The sequence below is a fragment of the Symphalangus syndactylus genome, chromosome 13, assembly GCF_028878055.3.
Source record: "Symphalangus syndactylus isolate Jambi chromosome 13, NHGRI_mSymSyn1-v2.1_pri, whole genome shotgun sequence".
Taxonomy (NCBI): domain Eukaryota; kingdom Metazoa; phylum Chordata; class Mammalia; order Primates; family Hylobatidae; genus Symphalangus; species Symphalangus syndactylus.
Genome location: NC_072435.2, coordinates 6,043,566 through 6,064,080, shown reverse-complemented (window position 1 = coordinate 6,064,080; position 20,515 = coordinate 6,043,566).

The following is a 20,515-nucleotide window of genomic DNA, read 5'->3' as shown; positions in this document are numbered from 1 at the left end:
AAGCATTCTGTGAAACTTCTTTCTGTTCTTTGCATTCAACTAACTGAGTTGAACCTTGCTTTTGATTGAGCCGTTCTGGAACACTCTTTCTGTAGAAAATGCAATTGGACATTCTGAGCGCTAAGAGGCCTATATTGGGAAAAAGAATATCTACAAATAAAAACTACAGAGAAGCATTCTGTGAAACTTGTTTCTGTTCTGTGCATTCAACTAAAAGTGTTGAACCTTAGTTTTGATTGAGCCGTTCTGAAACACTATTTCTGTAGAAAATGCAAGTGGACATTTGGAACGCTAAGATAGTAATAGTGGAAAAAAGAATATCTCCAAATAAAAACTACACAGAAGCATTCTCTGAAACTCCTTTCTGTTCTCTGCATTCAACTAACAGAGCTGAGCCTTACTTTTGAAGGAGCAGTTCTGAAACACTCTTTGTGTAGAAACTGCCAGTGGAAATTCAGAGCGCTAATAGGGTAATAGTCGAAAAAGGAATATCTTCAACTAAATACTACAGAGAAGCATTCTGTCAAACTTCTTTCTGTTCTGTGCATTCAACTAAAAGAGTTGAACCTTAGTTTTGATTGAGCCGTTCTGAAACACTCTTTCTGTAGAAAATGAAAGTGGAGATTCGGAGCGCTAAGAGGGTAATAGTGGAAAAAGGAATATCTTAAAATATAAACTACACAGAATCATTCTGTGAAACTTCTTTCTGATATGTGCATTCAGCTAACAGAGTTAAACCATAGTTTTGATAGAGCAGTTCTGAACACTCTTTCTGTAGAAAATGCAACTGGACATTTGGAGCGCTAAGAGTTTAGTAGTGGAAAAAGGAATATATTCAAATATAAGCTACACAGAAGCATTCTGTGAAACTTCATTCTGATCTGAGCATTCAGATAACAGTGTTAAACCATACTTTTGATTGAGGAGATTTGAAACACTCTGTGTGTAGAAAATGCAACTGGACATTCGAAGCGCTAAGTGGGTAATAATGGAAAAAGGAATATGTTCAAATATAAACTACACAGAAGCATTGTATGAAACTTCTTTCTGTTCCGTGCATTCATGAAACAGAGTTGAGCCTTACTTTTGATTGAGCCGTTCTGAAACACTCTTTCTGTAGAAACTGCAATTGGACATTCAGAGCGCTAGGAGGACTATATTGGGAAAAATAATATCTTCAAATAAAAACTACACAGCAGCATTGTGTGAAACTTATTTCTGATATGTGCATTCAGCTAACACAGCTAAACCATACTTTTGATTGCGCAGTTCTGAACACTCTTTCTGTAGAAAATGTAAGTGGACATTCGGAGCGCTAATACGGTAATAGTGGGAAAAGGAATATATGAAATTATAAACTACACAGAAGCATTCTGTGAAACTTCTCTCAGTTCTGTGCATTCACCTAACTGATTTGAACCTTGCTTTTGATGGAGCCGTTGCGAAACACTCTTTCTGTAGAAACTGCAATCGGACATTCTGACCGCTAAAAGGCCTATATTGGGAAAAAGAATATCTACAAATAAAAACTACACAGAAGCATTCTGTGAAACTTCTTTCGGATCTGTGCATTGAACTAAAAGTGTAAAACCATACTTTTGATTTAGCCGTTCTGAACACTCTTTCTGTAGAAAATGTAAGTGGACATTCAGAGCGCTAAGAGGGTAATAGTTGAAAAAGGAATATATTCAAATAAAAAGTACACAGAAGCATTCTTTGAAACTTCTTTCTGTTCTGTGCATTCAACTAACAGAGTTGAACCTTACTTTTGATTGAGCCGTTCTGAAACACTCTTTCTGTAGAAACTGCAATTGAACTTTCTAAGCGCTAAGAGGCCAACATTGTTAAAAAGCATATCTTCAAATAAAAACTACACAGAAGCATTCTGTGAAACTTATTTCTGATCAGTGCATTCAGTTAACAGAGCTAAAGCATACTTTTGATTGAGCAGTTATGAAACACTCGTTCTGTAGAAAATGCAAGTGGACATTCGGAGCGCTAAGACTGTAATAGAGGAAAAGGGAATATCTCCAAATAAAAACTACACAGAAGCATTCTCTGAGACTCCTTTCTGTTCTCTGCATTCAACTAACAGAGTTTAGCCTTACTTTTGAAGGAGCAGTTCTGAAACACTCTTTGTGTAGAAACTGCCAGTGGATATTCGGAGCGCTAAGTGGGTAATAGTAAAAAAGGAATATCTTCAACTAAATACTACACAGAATCATTCTGTGAAACTTCTTTCTGATATGTGCATTCAGCTAACAGAGTTAAACCATAGTTTTGATAGAGCAGTTCTGAACACTCTTTCTGTAGAAAATGCAACTGGACATTTGGAGCGCTAAGAGAGTAGTAGTGGAAAAAGGAATATATTCAAATATAAGCTACACAGAAGCATTCTGTGAAACTTCATTCTGATCTGAGCATTCAGCTAACAGAGTTAAAGCATACTTTTGATTGTGGAGATTTGAAACACTCTGTCTGTAGAAAATGCAACTGGACATTCGGAGCGCTAAGTGGGTAATAATGGAAAAAGGAATATGTTCAAATATAAACTACACAGAAGCATTGTATGAAACTTTCTTCTGTTCTGTGCATTCAAGTAACAGAGTTGAGCCTTACTTTTGATTGAGCCGTTCTGAAACACTCTTTCTGTAGAAACTGCAATTGGACATTCTGAGCGCTAAGAGGCCTATATTGGGAAAAATAATATCTTCAAATAAAAACTACACAGCAGCATTGTGTGAAACTTATTTCTGATATGTGCATTCAGCTAACAGAGCTAAACCAAACTTTTGATTGCGCAGTTCTGAACACTCTTTCTGTAGAAAATGCAAGTGGACATTCGGAGCGCTAATACGGTAATAGTGGGAAAAGGAATATATGAAATTATAAACTACACAGAAGCATTCTGTGAAACTTCTTTCAGTTCTGTGCATTCAACTAACTGATTTGAACCTTACTTTTGCTGGAGCCGTTGTGAAACACTCTTTCTGTAGAAACTGCAAACGGACATTCTGACCGCTAAAAGTCTTATATTGGGAAAAATAATATCTACAAATAAAAACTACACACAAGCATTCTGTGAAACTTCTTTCGGATCTGTGCATTGAACTAACAGAGTAAAACCATACTTTTGATTGAGCCGTTCTGAACACTCTTTCTGTAGAAAATGTAAGTGGACATTCAGAGCGCTAAGAGGGTAATAGTTGAAAAAGGAATATATTCAAATAAAAAGTACACAGAAGCATTCTGTGAAACTTCTTTCTGTTCTGTGCATTCAACTAACAGAGTTGAACCTTACTTTTGATTGAGCCGTTCTGAAACACTCTTTCTGTAGAAACTGCAATTGGACTTTCTAAGCGCTAAGAGGCCTACATTGTTAAAAAGAATATCTTCAAATAAAAACTACAAAGAAGCATTCTGTGAAACTTATTTCTGATCAGTGCATTCAGTTAACAGAGCTAAACCATACTTTTGATTGAGCAGTTATGAAACACTCGTTCTGTAGAAAATGCAAGTGGACATTCGGAGCGCTAAGATTGTAATAGAGGAAAAGGGAATATCTCCAAATAAAAACTACACAAAAGCATTCTCTGAGACTCCTTTCTGTTCTCTGCATTCAACTAACAGAGTTTAGCCTTACTTTTGAAGGAGCAGTTCTGAAACACTCTTTGTGTAGAAACTGCCAGTGGACATTCGGAGCGCTAAGTGAATAATAGTCAAAAAAGGAATATCTTCAACTAAATACTACACAGAAGCATTCTGTGAAACTTCTTTCTGTTCTGTGCATTCAACTAAAATAGGTGAACCTTATTTTTATTGAGCCGTTCTGAAACACTCTTTCTATAGAAACTGCAATTGGACATTCTGAGCGCTAAGAGGCCTATATTGGTAAAAAGAATATCTTCATATAAACACTACACAGAAGCATTCTGTGAAACTTCTTTCTGATCTCTGCATTCAACTAACAGAGTTAAACCATACTTTTGATTGAGCAGTTCTGAAACACTCTTTCTGTAGAAAATGCAACTGGACATTTGGAGCGGTAAGTGGGTAATAGTGGAAAAAGTAATATCTTCAAATATCAACTACACAGAATCATTCCGTGAAACTTCTTTCTGATCTGTGCCTTCAGCTAACAGAATTAAACCATACTTTTGATTGAGCAGCTCTGAACACTCTTTCTGTAGAAAATGCAACTGGACATTTGGAGCGCTAAGAGGGTAGTAGTGGAAAAAGGGATATATTCAAATACAAACTACACAGAAGCATTCTGTGAAACTTCTTTCTGTTCTTTGCATTCAAGTAACTGAGTTGAACCTTACTTTTGATGCAGCCGTTCTGAAACACTCTTTCTGTAGAAACTGCAATTGGACATTCTGAGCGCTAAGAGGCCTATATTGGGAAAAAGAATATCTTCAAATAAAAACTACACAGAAGCATTCTGTTAAACTTATTTCTGATATTGGCATTCAGCTAATAGCGTTAAACCACTGTTTGATTGAGCAGTTCTGAACACTCTTTCTGTAGAAAATGCAAGTGGACATTCGGAGCGCTAAGAGGGTAATAGTGGAAAAAGGAATATATTCAAATATAAACTACACAGAAGCATTCTGTGAAACGTCTTTCTGTTCTGTGCATTCAACTTAAAGAGTTGAACCTTACTTTTGATTGAGCAGTTCTGAAACACTCTTTCGGTAGATAATGCAACTGGACATTTGGAGCACTAAGTGGGTAATAGTGGAAAAAGGAATATCTTCAAATATAAACTACACAGAAGCATTGTATGAAACTTCTTTCTGTTCTGTGCATTCAACTAACACTATTGAACCTTATTTTTGATTGAACTGTTCTGTAACACTCTTTCTGTAGATACTGCAATTGGACATTCAGAGCGCTAAGTGCCCTATATTGGGAAAAAGAATTTCTTCAAATAAAAACTACACAGAAGCATTCTGTGAAACTTCTTTCTGATCTGTTCATACAGCTAACAGAGTTAAACCATTCTTTTGATTGAGCAGTTCTGACCACTCTTTCTGTAGAAAATGCAAGTGGACATTCGGAACGCTAAGATTGTAATAGTGGAAAATGGAATATCTCCAAATAAAAACTACACAGAAGCATTCTCTGAAACTCCTTTCTGTTCTCTGCATTCAACTAACAGAGCTGAGCCTTTCTTTTGAAGTAGCAGTTCTGAAACACTCTTTGTGTAGAAACTGCCAGTGGACATTCGGAGCGCTAAGACGGTAATAGTCGAAAAAGGAATATCTTCAACTAAATACTACACTGAAGCATTCTGTGAAACTTCTTTCTGTTCTGTGCATTCAACTAAAAGAGTTGAACCTTAGTTTTGATTGAGCCGTTCTGAAACACTCTTTCTGTAGAAAATGCAAGTGGAGATTCAGAGCGCTAAGAGGGTAATAGTGGAAAAAGTAATATCTTCAAATATCAACTACACAGAATCATTCTGTGAAACTTCTTTCTGATCTGTGCATTCAGCTAACAGAGTTAAACCATACTTTTGATTGAGCAGTTCTGAACACTCTTTCTGTAGAAAATGCAACTGGACATTTGGAGCGCTAAGAGGGTATTAGTGGAAAAAGGAATATATTCAAATATAAACTACACAGAAGCATTCTGTGAAACTTCTTTCTGATGTGAGCATTGAGCTAACAGAGTTAAACCATACTTTTGATTGAGCAGTTTTGAAACACTCTGTCTGTAGAAAATGCAACTGGACATTCGGAGCGCTAAGTGGGTAACAGTGGAAAAAGGAATATGTTCAAATATAAACGACACAGAAGCATTGTATGAAACTTCTTTCTGTTCTGTGCATTCAACTAACAGTGTTGAACCTTACTTTTGATTGAGCCGTTCTGAAACACTCTTTCTGTAGAAACTGCAATTGGACATTCTGTGCGCTAAGAGGCCTATATTGGGAAAAATAATATCTTCAAATAAAAACTACACAGAAGCATTGTGTGAAACTTATTTCTGATGTGTGCATTCAGCTAACAGAATTAAACCATACTTTTGATTGCGCAGTTCTGAACACTCTTTCTGTAGAAAATGCAAGTGGACATTCGGAGCGCTAAGAGGGTAATAGTGAAAAAGGAATATATTCAAATCTAAACTACACAGAAGCATTCTGTGAAACTTCGTTCTGTTCTTTGCATTCAACTAAAAGAGTTGAACTATATTTTTGATTGAGCCTTTCTGAAACACTCTTCCTGTAGAAACATTCAGGCTGTAGATATCACCAGTGTACCTTGCCTTCCTGGTAATAATGACATAATCTTTCTTCCTCCCCTGGCTACTCTCAGCCTTGGAAGTTACTGGCTAGTGGATAGTAGATACTGGATGAGCCATCACACGGTGGCCCTGGCACAGAAAGCCTGGGTGACACGGCTCCACACAGCATAATTCAGACGGGCTGTGGGAAATATCATGTGGGGAAGCAATGTCGTTTCAACAAGGAACTCAGCAGGATAAATACGACCAATCTCATGTCTCACAAATGATCACTTGTGTCTGAATGTCTTCCATTTCTGTTCGTATTCATGCCTTATGGGTTAAGTCTCATCCCCAAGTATGTTTCTAGTGAATATGAAAGACCCTATTGTCACATATTTCTTTCTTTATATGCAACTACCACCATTTCATTAACTTTTGCTTAAAGGAACAATTTTTAAAAGTAATCTGACATGTTACTTTACCATTTTTTGATCAATTTATTTTGTGTCTTCTTTACATATATTTTGAAGGGCCATATCTGAAACAGAACTTTCCTTTTTCATTAAAAAACTAGCATATGTGGGCTATGTGCCTTTATATTCATTTTATTGACTATTTTACAATGAACAGTATTATATTTTACTTTATACTAATTCCTCCAGATTAATGACAAGTATTTAACCTAACATATTGATCCATCTCACTTAATATTAGTTTAACTTCAATTAATTCCTTCCTTTTTACTCATAATCAACATTTTTCCTGATGAGAAATTAAGAAAGAAGATATGTTTGGCACCTCTGTCCATATCTTTGCCCATTTCTTACTCCTCTAAGAAGGCAAGAGATTCTAATCTGATTACACATTACCAATTAATTGGGCCACATTTACTTGTGGGCCATCTGGCTGAATATTTTTTAATCATGAGCAAACCATGGTGCTCTTCTTCTCTCTTGCCCCTGCCTTAACGCAGTAAGGCATTTTCCTTGGCTTATTTCCTTCTCATTGCAGCAGAGTTGAAATGTGAGACGGGGTGTAGCTTCTCCTAACCCCTGGCACATCATCTGATGGAACTGAAGAGTGAGAAATGACCTCCACGGACCTGGAGCCTCAGCTTCAGGTCTCCACCGAGATGCCACATTGGAGGCAAGCTCAACGCAATGCCTTTATTAGAAACGTTTTTAAAAGGGAACCCGTATTCACGTTTGTCAGGACACTGCTTATCTCTCTAGTTGAACCCGTATAACTTACTTTATAAGATGGTAAGATACAAAGACTCTTAATCTTCCATCTACCAGGACTCTTGACATAAATTGAAAGCTCACTTATAACAGCCCTAGCATCCCAAGTGCCTTTGACTACACTCCAATTTAACTTATTGTTCAGTTTTTATATAAATGTCTTCCTTATATTGTGCTTAATTTTCTTATTAATTTAACATTTTCAGAAGAATACTCATTCTGAGAAGTTCACAAATCAGTTAGGCTTAAGTTTTTAAATAAATGTTTTCAAAATATTAAAGGCACACGTATGAAACAATGATACTAGACTTAATTATGGAGAGCAGCCTCCCCTACAAATTTCAGCCACAACACAAGAGCAGTAAGCAGATCAGTCCCCTCACCTTCATTCCAACATTTCAAGTGACTGGGGAAAGAATAGGGACAAAATAAAATAAATCAAAATAAAGGTTTCTTGTGGAACACTGAAAAATTATTATGTGCTAAAGTGTAAGAATGCTTTATATCCATCCCATCGTTTGTCCTGGGAGGTACTTTCTATTATTGATTTCATTTGACAAATGAGGAAACAGAGGTCTGAATAGGTAGAGAAACAATTGTCAACTTTCTACTTCTTAGTATAACTTTACTGCCTCTGAGGCCTGCCTGCATTCCTGCACTGGGGTTTCATGGACATTGCTCGAGACCACTGGCCCTATGTCTGTCATCTTTTATGTTTCATTTATAAACACCCTCAGCTCTTGATCTGTGAGGGTCTTAATAAATAGAGCTGTATTAAATTTTTGCGCTTTAAAAATAATATATGATATTAAGAAATAGTATTTCTGATAACAGCTTAAGCCATAATATGAAGTGTGCTGATACAAGAGGAGTTTGTAGGTCTTAAAAAAAAAAACAAAAAAAAAACTAAGCTTTAATTTAGTACAAGTTTCTGACTTTCCTGCTAAAATTTATCTAGGAGTATATATAAAGAAAAGGCCTTATTGAATAAACTGGTAAATGCATCTCTCAAGTTTTATTTTATATTCAACATAATATGAAGTAAAAATAAAAATAAAATACAACTAAGAAATATAGCATTGGCTACTTTTTGAAACATTTCTCCACAAAATAGGGGGTAAAATATGAAAAAGTTTTGACACAATGTTTTGAGTCTCTATTTATTTATAACCTAAAGGAAATAAGAATTTGATATGCCTCAAGGAAAAAAAATCCAACGAAGAGTTTTTTTGTGGGGGAAAGAAAGCCTACTATCCAGCCTCAGAGATTAGATTTAAAAGCCAAAGAAAACTTTGTTAGATTATAGTGTGACAGAGCAAACCAATCTTTAAATCTACCAAAACACTTCTAGAATGCTAGAACACAGTATGTGTGAGAAAATAACAAGTGTTTTGAGAAACATCATTTTTTAATGTCCTAAACCACTGACTTACAACATATGAAAAGATGTGGCATGACACGAATTTGAGAATATATACTGTAGAACAGCTATTAACAAGCTTTTCTTGGTACTGAAGTGTGTTCCACAAAACAGTTTTTACTCTTACATGAAGAAGACAGTGAACCAAAGTAAATTAAACTACCAGAAACAGGTGTTAGCTTGACATTAAGAACCCACAAATCTACATTTGTTTCCATTCCTAAAAATCAGCTTTCAATTAATAATAATATAATCATTAAAAAATATATATTTTTAAAGCGTCTGTTTACTTTCCTTAACTTGTAAATCACTACTGGTGTTTCCAACTCTCTTAGTGAATTTAAATGACAATATCATTCCTTAATTTTTCTATGACCTGAAAACGTCCGATTAGAAAATGAGCAAATTGCTCACAATGCTGATAAAAATCAAAGTAAAAGCTTGTATTTAAGAACATCAGTCTCTACTAAAACGAGAAATACCTAAAAATACGAATATATCCGAAATGTCGCAAAGCACATAAACCAGGTTGAAATAAAAATTTGAATGGGCAATTATGTAACATAAAGCCAGATAACCCAACCAGTTCATACATTTTATACTCAATATAGGATATTATAAATTAGATAGTTACTGATGAGATAATAGCTTTTATAGTTAACTCTGTAGTAATTAAGCAGGATGGCAAGGCAGCAAAGAGGTCAAATTAATTTCTGAGTTCTTCCATTTATCTTTAGAAATGATAGGGAAAATTCTAACTCCAAAAGTGTTTTGTGGGAATCTAAAGAACAGTTTTGACAAAGAGGGGGTCTCAAGAAAGCATTTATGATTAAGCAACCTGACATAAACAGTAACTGCAAATTATTAGAACCAGTTGATGTTTATCTAAATGGATAAATCATTCATCTGAATAATTATCAACCCAGACAAACTATAGGCCCTGAAATTGCAATTATGAAAGAGAACCAATCAAATGTTAAGACCAAATTTAAAATTTTAGCAATGGTAGAAACTATGAATCATAAAATGCTACCTTTGACTCAAGAAATGCAACCCTTGGTTAGACAGCATATTAAAAACTAGATGGCTAATGAGGTATTTGTATGGTTTCTTTTTATACTTGTTTTTGTGACATTAAGAATCTCAAAGAATCACAAATTCAAATAAAGCAATAGGCCTCTTCTCTCTGAGTTTAGCTTAGACCTTCCCTTACCTAACACGTCTGAACGTGTTCTTTGTTCTTGAACAAGATTTCGCCATTAAAACTCACACAGAAAGAACTTGGCAAGACTTTACTAAACAAAGTTTAGGATGTTTCTAATTTTCATTAAAAAATAGTGTAGGAATTTTAATGAGATTACATAATTTCTAAGTCAGTTATTTAAGACCCACCAAATTACAATAATTTATTTCTTTCAGGAAAAAAAAAAAACTAGCCATCAGCCTGCTGTCCGGCTTCATCAGCTCTAGACGCAAACAGGAAACTAAGGCAATATTCCATTGAGAGCTGATGGTGGTTTATACCAAGTAGTGTCAGTGCAAATTACCTCAACAGGCATTCAGTTTAAAAGTAGACTTGCAGGATTTCCTGATGGATTGAATCTGGGAAAACTAGAAATAGCAGGTAAGGATAACTTCATAGAGTTTGGTTTAAATTATCGAAGAATAAAACTGTCATTTATTGAGCTGGCCAAGTTGCGGCAGAACCAGGTTTAGGGAGAAAATCAGAGGGTCAATTTTGCAAATAATAACCTTGAGTTACTTATTAGATTTCAAGAAGTGATATCAACTAGGTGGCTCAATGTACAATTCTAGAGTTCTACAGCACAATGAAGGCTGGGGATTAAACACTTGAAAATCGGCAGTATACGCATAGGAGTTAAAGCATGACACCATCTGAGATAAAAAAGAAAATGCATTTAAATAAAGTAAATAAATGCCAGAATCATCCCTTCTGTGCTGTAACTGAGAAATCAGGAAGATGGTGGTGAACGAAGGAACGCAGGAAGCAGCAGCTGTAACAAGGTGAATGGAACTGACAATACTGTGACCTGGAACCCAGGTGACAAACATGTTTCAAGGAGAAGTCAGTGATTACCTGTGTCAAATTCTGTGAAAAGGACTAAAAGTTGAAGAATATGGAGATCAATGTTGTCCTTGGCAACAACAAATTTTGGACAGTAGAAAAGGAGAAGGCAGATTGGGGTGGAATCTTTAAAAACCAAGATGAAAGGATTTGGGTATAATGGGTGCATGGAGTTTTGCTCTGAGGATCAGAGAACGGAGGCAGTATCTTGAGAGATTTGTAGAATGTGGAAAGGTATTTTAAAATAAGAATAATTGTAGCATGTTTGCATATGAAGAATATTATTAATTAGCAAGAGGAGAATTGATGATGCAGAAGAAAGGGAAAAGTTGGGGGAATGATGTTCCTGCATTAGGTGAGAGGTGACAGTGTCTGGCACACAGGTAGAAGGCTTAGCATTTCCTATGAACACACTGTGGCCTCTTAGGGCACCTTCTCCATGGCACCCACAGTGACAGTTTCTCGTATTAAACCAGACCATAAGGTATGGCTGGTTACAAACTCCTCAGTGGCTTTCCATCTCATTCAAAGTAAAAGCCTGAGGTGTTACGGAGGCCTACAAGGAACTATGTAATTTGGCTCCATTACCCCGCTGTCCCCTTCTGCTCTCACTGTCCTTTTGCTGACTACAGCCCAGTCAGACAGAACTCCTTACCCTCCCTCAAACACACCAGACACCTGCACGCCTCTGTACCTGCAAAGTCTGTGCTCTTAACAACTAGGCTATTCTGCAGGGCTTGCCTTCTCTTTTCATTTGTGTCTTTGCTCACATTTCACCTGCTTAATGAAGTCTTTCCTGACCTTGTAACCCTCCACCCTCCACGTGTACTTCTTCTCCTTAGCACTCACCAATACACGACATATTAAGAGTTTTAAATATTTTCTTTGATAATTGTCTTACCCCTTTAGATTTTAAGAGAACACAAATTTTTACCCGTCGTTCACTGCTATATATCCAGCAGCTAAATTACTATCCATCACATATTACATGTTCAGTAAGTTTGCCAGATAAATGAATAAAATGATATTTTAGGGCTTAACCTCAAATTTTTACTACTTTGCATAAAAATCCTAAAACAACAATGTTTAAACTATATGCAATCATGTACACTAGAGGGTATTGTAGTTTTCAGTGAGATTTCTCGTAAGACTAGAAGGCAAAAATAAATACTGGTAACTAGAGCACTGGTGAAAGTTTACAAAATAAATACATTTCCTACTTTGTAATTGGAAGAAACCAGGCCCTCTCGCAAAGGTTTTTGATATGACACCAAGTACAGATAAATGCTACAGGATAATAATAATATAAAAAAGATTCTTTTTCTACTTAATTGTGCGGAGCCTGATATATTTATGGATCTTTAGGTAAACAATAGTTTTTTTTAAAAAAAACATTTCCAAGGCTCTGGTATCTATTGTAAAGAAAAGCAGTGAATCGCAGGAATTCTGTAAACTATTTGACTAAATTTGGCTGCCAATCTCTACCATGTTTTCCAAACATTTGTTCAGAAAGATTCCTCTTAGTCCCTGTTACTAGTATACACAATAGCTGTTATTTGCTGATTATTATGCAGATATTGTCCTCCTTTGATCTTGATATACAATAATTAATCATACAACAGATGTGAGCTGTGTTGTATTCTTTATTATCCCCATTTTTAACAGAAGGGAACTGGGGCTTAGAAAAATCAGATAACTGGCCTGTGATCACATTTCTGATTTGTGTCTAATCTGGGATTCAAACCAAAAAAGCCGACTCCAGAATTCACAACCTGAACCACTTTGCTCAGCTATTGCCTCGGGCTTCCTGTGTCAGCCACACAACCTCAGGAACCCTACAGTCATCGAGCTGGAGACTCGTATTTGTCCATGGAAAGTGTCTTTGTTTCGAAAGAGCTAATAAAGAATTCACATTAAGGCAAAAGACAATTGAAAAGAAATTGCTGGCTTCAAACACGCAGCCAAGAAGATAACACCCGGATTCCAAAAGATTCTGATGCAATCTAAGCTAACTTGATTGATTATATCTATCAGCTTAATTATCTTTTAATATTTATATATTATTTCTTAAATTCTTAAAACTCAACATGAAATTTTAAAGAGAACAGAAAAGAACTTATTATAAAGTACCACTAAGATAAATGTCTGAAAACCTAATTTCTAATTTCATTTCTTTGTCAGTCTAACTGATTGCATTCCTTAACATAGGTGAGCCTATGTTTTTTCACATATAAAATTGGCAGACTAAATCATATTTCTCTATTCCTTTCTTCTCTGTGGATTCTAATATCCTTAAAATAAAGTTTTCTCTTAAATTTATTCTTGCTAATTTGAAAAATGTTCAACAAACATCTCAATTTTTGCAAAGTCTTATTAGACTTATGTCTATTGTATTATTCTTAAGAAAATGGTTCATTATAAAAAATATTTGGTTCCGTAATTTAGTATTTTGTACAACTAAAGAAGTTAACTTATATAAAATATTAGCAAATAATTAAATAATTTTGAGTATTCATTTGCATTATCCATTCTAAGTTATAAATTGGTGTAAGACTACAGATTTAATGCAGAGACTGGATGCTGACTAATCATTTTGATGTAAGCTTACAAAGAATAATTTCAACACTCTCCAAACTGGAATGATTTATTAGCATGTCATGCTATTTATTGTGTGATATGATAAATATAATATGATTCATCATGACATTCTATAAATATTGCAAAGGATTATTAAAGCGATAAAATCCATTGGCAGAAATATAATGAGACCATGTCACATTTGTACGAAAGCTACATGATAAGAGGCTGTTGTAACCTTAGACGGATTTAAAGTGAGAATTCTTAGAACAACAAAGCAAAAGAAAACAATCCTAAATCGTACCTAGGGTTCAATTAAGAGCAGCTGTTGAGAGCAGGGAATAATACAGAAGTACAGAAAGCTTATCATCTGCACTGCCATGGGATGGACAATTTTTCAATACAGGGACTATTCTTTAAATAGTTAATCTAAAATATTTCAGACAAAATTTGGAATAACCACTGCACTGAATCAACATGTCTAAGTAAAACTACAAATGGCAGCATATATGTGAGTATATATATATATACACATATGCTTATATTTAGTTTAAAAATTGGTATGAATGTGAAAACTCATATCAGGCTGTATTTTTAGACATTTAAAATTTTACTTTGTCAAATAATTTTTATTTCTTCCATAACATTACAAAAATATAACCCTTTGGAGGAAAGGTTATTATAAGGGAAATTTTATTTTCTAAGTAGAGGCTTTTTAGGTTTCTGATGCTTTTACAGACAGAATTTGCCAAAGATTTTGTTTCTTATAGTTCAAAATATGGTTAACTAGTGGCCAACAATCTTTGGCATCGATTTGGAAGTAAGTATTCAACACAACACGATTGTTATGTCTTTACCAATGATTTTTGAATCATATACACAGTGTTTTAAAAGCCGCTTTGCAGTCATCTTCCTTGAGATTGTAAATTGTTCTCGCACATTATTTAAAATATCCTGAGAATAAGCACTAATTACTACTTTACAATTGAGCAAAGAAAAACATATTCTATAATTCTAGGATAAGCAACCACAATGATTGTTGAAAGCACTTTTTTGTGAGGAAATCAAGTTAACTCTGACAACAGAGAGATACGGAGCCTGTGTCTCTCACCACATTAATGAAATCTTTACGGGCTACAAATCTTTCGGTTTCTTACAATAATTTTTATGCTATTATATTTATTAACCACTTTTGCTTCATTTCTTTCTGAAAGTTGTTTCAACTTATCTATTTCCCTATATATGGACAATCTGGAATGCAAATATATATATAATAACAATCTGGAATGCAAATTGATTAATGACTATACATATAATCTTTGTTATACTCCTGTGATAAAGATATACAAGTCAAACACAAACAAACAAAGAAAAAAAACTTACCTTTATTTTATGGCAGCATGGCACATTTGAAATAAAATTGGAAAAGATAGGTATTATTAGGTACATACACCCTTTAAAATATTTAGATCTTTCTCTTTTTTATTTTTAAAATGTTATTTCCAGGAGCATAGATTCAAGCTGCCCTGAATAGACACTTCCTCAAATATCTTAGCTCTATTGTGCTTTTACATTGTATGTATTCTTTCAGGCCCCCAACTTTTATTTTCATTAAAAGAAAATCAGTTTAAAAGACCTGATTCAGATGTACTTATATTTGCTAAAGGAATAAAAGTAATTATTAGAAAATCTTTCTTTCTTTTTAAGGATTGTTAGAGCTAATCATATATTAGCATTCAGATAAATTTCAAATCACCAATAATTTGTCTTTAAATTTGGTCATCAGAGGACCAAACCGTAATTCTCTAATGAGAGTGGAACTACCTAGGAGCTTGGCCCAGAGGACAAGGGTTGTGCTAGTTCCCTGGACTGGTTCACGGCTGAGTCCTCGAATTTGAAGGCAACCATCTATAATGGGAGAGGCCAGAGGATTTGCAGCTGAGCTTCCTCAGCAAAATACTTAACTCCTCATCAGCTGTGTAACCTTCATAATATGTCAGTTTCCTCTTGCTGCATAACAGATTACAACAAAATTAGAAGTGTAACACAACACAAGTGTATTATTTCACATTTTCCATGGGTCAGGAATCTGAGTGTGTGACTCAACTGCATCCTCTGCTCTGGGTCTCACAAGTCTGAAATCAAGGTGTCAACCGGTCTGCAATTCTCACATGAAACTCGGAGGTCTTTTTCCAGTCTCATTCTGATTGATGGCAGAACTCAGCTTCTTGCAGTTAGAGGACTGACGTCCCTGTTTCTCTGCTGGTTGTCAACGAGAGTTGCTTTCAGCTCTTGGAGGCCACCTTCAGATCCAAGCCATATGGCCCTCTCAACACATAGCAGCTTACTTCTCTAAAGCTAGAGGAAACTCTCCAGCCTGCTATAAGGGAGGCTTATGTAACAAGAAATAATCCCAAGAGGATCACTCTTGTGGTATAATTTGCTTAGTTATATTCACACACACCAATTCCACTTAAAGGTAGGGTATTAAACAAAGCACATGTACACAGGAGACAAAACAGATGTACAGAGATTTTACTCTGCCATAAGTCTGCTGAGTGACCTTTGTCAAGTTACATCTCAGTATATGAATAAGCTTAGCACCTATCTCAAAAGTTTGGTAGAAAGAAAAGTTAACACAGGCTGGGTACAGTGGCTTATGCCTGTATTGCCAGCACTTTGGGAGGTCGAAATGGGAGGACAGCTTGAGGCCAGGAGTTCAAGACAAGCCTGGATCGCAGAGTGAGGTCTCATCTCTACAAAAAAAATAATAAAATTGGTCATGTGTGGTGGCAACACCTGCAGTCTCAGCTACCTGGGGGTCTGAGGTGGGAGGATTGCTTGAGCCCAAAGGGAGTCAAGACTGCAGTCAGCCACCGTTGCACCACTGCACTCCAGCCTGGGCAGCAAAGTGAGACTCTGTCTCAAAAAAAAAAAAAAAAAAAAGGCCGGGCGCGGTGGCTCACGCTTGTAATCCCAGCACTTTGGGAGGCTGAGGCGGGCGGATCACGAGGTCAGGAGATCGAGACCACGGTGAAACCCCGTCTCTACTAAAAATACAAAAAAATTAGCCGGGCGTGGTGGTGGCGCCTGTAGTCCCAGCTACTTGGAGGCTGAGGCAGGAGAATGGCGTGAACCCGGGAGGTGGAGTTTGCAGTGAGCCAAGATTGTGCCACTGCACTCCAACCTGGGTGACAGAGTGAGACTCCGCTTCAAAAAAAAAAAAAAAGGGGGAGGAGGGCAGCATAAAAAAATTCTCAGAGCAACGTCTACGGTCTGGACTCAGTGAATGGCAGCTATTTTTAGACTTCGCCCAGTAACTCAAAAGGCCCCATGCCCTCCGCCACATTACATTACGCTCATGATTAACAATGCAAAACTTTTGCATAGCTGCCAAGTATGGTGACTCATTCCCTCTTTAAAGACTATAGTTAGTGTTACCTTGCATAAACATAGGTTAAGTATTTGAGTATCAGTTGTTTAAATGAGCTGATATGTGACAAAATGTAACCAGGCTTTTAGAATGAATGAATCTAATAAGCTTAATCAAGAACTTACAGTAATAGATTTCTTACTTATGAATAGAAAATCACTTAAATGAACTCTGATTGTTAAAAATGACATAGACAAATATTAGTATCAGTAGGCATAATTTTCTCCTATATTAACTCCAACATATATGATTTTAACAATTTTGAAATCTCCCCAAATGTTTTCTGTGATTTCTCACCATTATCTGGGGGAAAACAGAACAAAGCTATGATTTGCTAGGGTCAAGCAACGATTCCGTTCTGACAGCCCTATAGCTAACACTGTTCATGCTTTTTGATCTGCATTTCTTTGAATACTGTGCCTGTGTCTGGGAAAATTTCACCTTATAAATTCTTCTCTAAGATGAAAGCAAAAACCCAATTTCCTTTGCATCTAGAACACAGGCCTATAACCCAAGTAAGAAGAAGAATGCCAGGTAAGACTGAGTATTGACTTCACTTTTTATCAATGAAGGAGGGAGAAACTTGGATTTGAAATTTCGCGTTTTGTGACTGACAAAACCTGGTACAAAGTTTTGCTAATGTCGTAAAACTACAGTGACTCGTATACCTGTAATTGTTTGGGGATCACATTAGTGAAGTAGTCGGACAGCATATAACTCTGCTAGGATTTCTGATAAAAAAAATTATGTTTCAATTGAAATTTGTAAGTTAACTTTTAAAACAAATTATTTTAGACGTGCTGTTTTGATTATCTTATTAATATTTAAATTTTACTGTTGCACCCAAAAATCAGTTATGCCTTTCAAAGATTGTTTTAAGAGTTGGCTCCATCTTTGTGGTGGGCAGAACTAGGCCATATCCCCCAAGAATGTCCGCATTCTAATCTCTGTACACCTGTGAATATGTTAGGTTACATGGCACAGGGAAAGTTAAGATTGCTAGCCAATTGGCCTCAAAATAGGTAGATTATTTAGAGTCATCCCAGCAAGCCCAGTGACATCAGAATGGTCTTTAAAATGGGAAAGAGAAGCTGAAGAGCGAGAGTCAGAGGGAGATGTGACTATGGAAGAAAGAAACAGAGAGAGCAGTGTTGCTGGCTTTGAGGATGCTGTGGGACCACAGGAATGCGGGTGGCCCCTGCCGGATAGAAAATGAAAGGAAATGGACCCTGTAGAACCTCCAGAAAGGAATTCAGTCCTGCTGATACCTCGATTTCAGCCTACTGAGACCCTTGTTGAATTTCTAAGGTACATAATTTAAGATAATGGATTTCTGGGGTTTTAGCCACCAAGCCATTAGAGGTAATTTGTTACAGCAGCTGCATAGAACTAATACAATTAAAAAGTGTGACTTTACTTTCTCCAGGAGGGAAATTTCTGGTGCTTCCAGCTGTATATCCAAAAAGTATTTGGTAAACAGGTTCATCTAGATAAAATATGTTTTTTTCACAAATTTCAACAGAACATGTCTCTACTATCAAACAACTCTGTTAATAACTCCTGGTCAAATATAGAAAATACAGGCAAGCAATATTTTATATCTGTGTCCACCTTTAGTTACAGAGTAAACAATGACTAAAGGTTCCTTTAAAAGTAAAAAATACCTCTTACCAAAAAAAGAGAAAAACAATCTGAATAATGAGACTATACTTAAACACAGAGAGCTCAAACAACTCAGCTGAAATGCGATGTGTTTCCTAATTATTAACTTGGTTGCTGACCATGAGATGCAGGATGCAGGTGTTCAAAGGAAGCATGCACTTTACCTGAATTTATTCAGTAAAACAATTCCAGCTTCTAAAATTGGTTTTAGGAATGATAACGACATTTTTTTTAAACTTTGACATTAAATTAACTTGTTGCTGAGAATTTGCACATGTGAATTCACCTTGACATTGATTTTTCGCAATCTTTATAAAGAAGAATAACATAAATAAACATGGCATTTTCCAGGTGGCTGCAAATCATACCAGGGAAAATAAAATCCTCAAATCGAGTGGAGTTTTGCAATAATCTTGTCCTTGGGGTGAAACTATAGCAAGAACATGCTTCTAGGATTTCTAATGTTGAAACACTGACCGCTGTCCAAGGTGAAAGAACATTAAATCAAATTCCAAGGTGGGAACAGGGATGATCATGAGATGGCGAAGTTTGAGATTTCTTATTCTCTGTTATTTCTCTGCCCATAACAAATCATTTTTCCAAGTTAAGAGTCACAGACAAGATCTATTAATTATCTTTCACACAGCAGTAAGAAGGAGATGTCTATTCCTGACTTGAAAAAATTCAAAAGAGTTGTAACATTGGTGTGACACCTTAAGCAAAAACCTTGGACTAGTTATTTACAGTTGTAAAGGGACCCAAATTAGCCACAGCAGTCAGATTATATTTACACTTCCCATTGTTAGGGATGAAAATCCTCGGTGACAGTCACCAGCAGAAATCGCTGCCAGCCTTCAAAACGACCACCTTCTGTGGAAGCCAATGTTTTCCCAGAAGACAACAGATCCGGGGCCAAAATGTCCTGTGCTGATTAAAATAACTAACCCTAGCATAATTTTATAAACCTCAGAGAGATGCAACAGCAGATGGGTTTTATTATTTACTAAAAGGTAAGATATTTCTCAAGATTATGGTTACAGATATAGTTAATCGTTCCTTCACCACATGGGATTATTAATACAATACCCATATTAGGTTTTATTCTATTTCTGATGTACACAAAATTCAGGTCTCTGTGTGAAAATGCTTTTTAATTTATGTATGAATGATCATTCAGCATAGATGTGATTGCTAATAATTTTCCCACAGGTAGTTTTTGGATTATAAGAGCATGGAAATGATTTATAGTTATAGTCAGTGATGATAATCAAATACTCAAATCACATTGTCTTTTTTTAAAAAAAAACATTTTCTAGCCGATTCTGCTGGAAATCACACCAAAATACCTTGATGTGATAATGTCTTAAAAATATATAAAAGAATTTCTCTGGTACCAAAACAGAGATATAGACCAATGAAACAGAACAGAGCCCTCAGAAATAACACCACACATCTACAACCATCCGATCTTTGACAAACCTGACAAAAACAAGAAATGGGGAAAGGATTCCCTATTTAATAAATGGTGCTGGGAAAACTGGCTAGCCATATGGAGAAAGCTGAAACTGGATCCCTTCCTTACACCTTATACAAAAACTAATTCAAGATGGATTAAAGACTTACATGTTAGACCTAAAACCATACAAACCCTAGAAGAAAACCTAGGTAATACCATTCAGGACATAGGCATGGGCAAGGATTTCATGTCTAAAACACCAAAAGCAATGGCAATAAAAGCCAAAATTGACAAATGGGATCTAATTAAACTCAAGAGCTTCTGCACAGCAAAAGAAACCACCATCAGAGTGAACAGGCAACCTACAGAAAGGGAGAAAATTTTCACAACCTACTCATCTGACAAA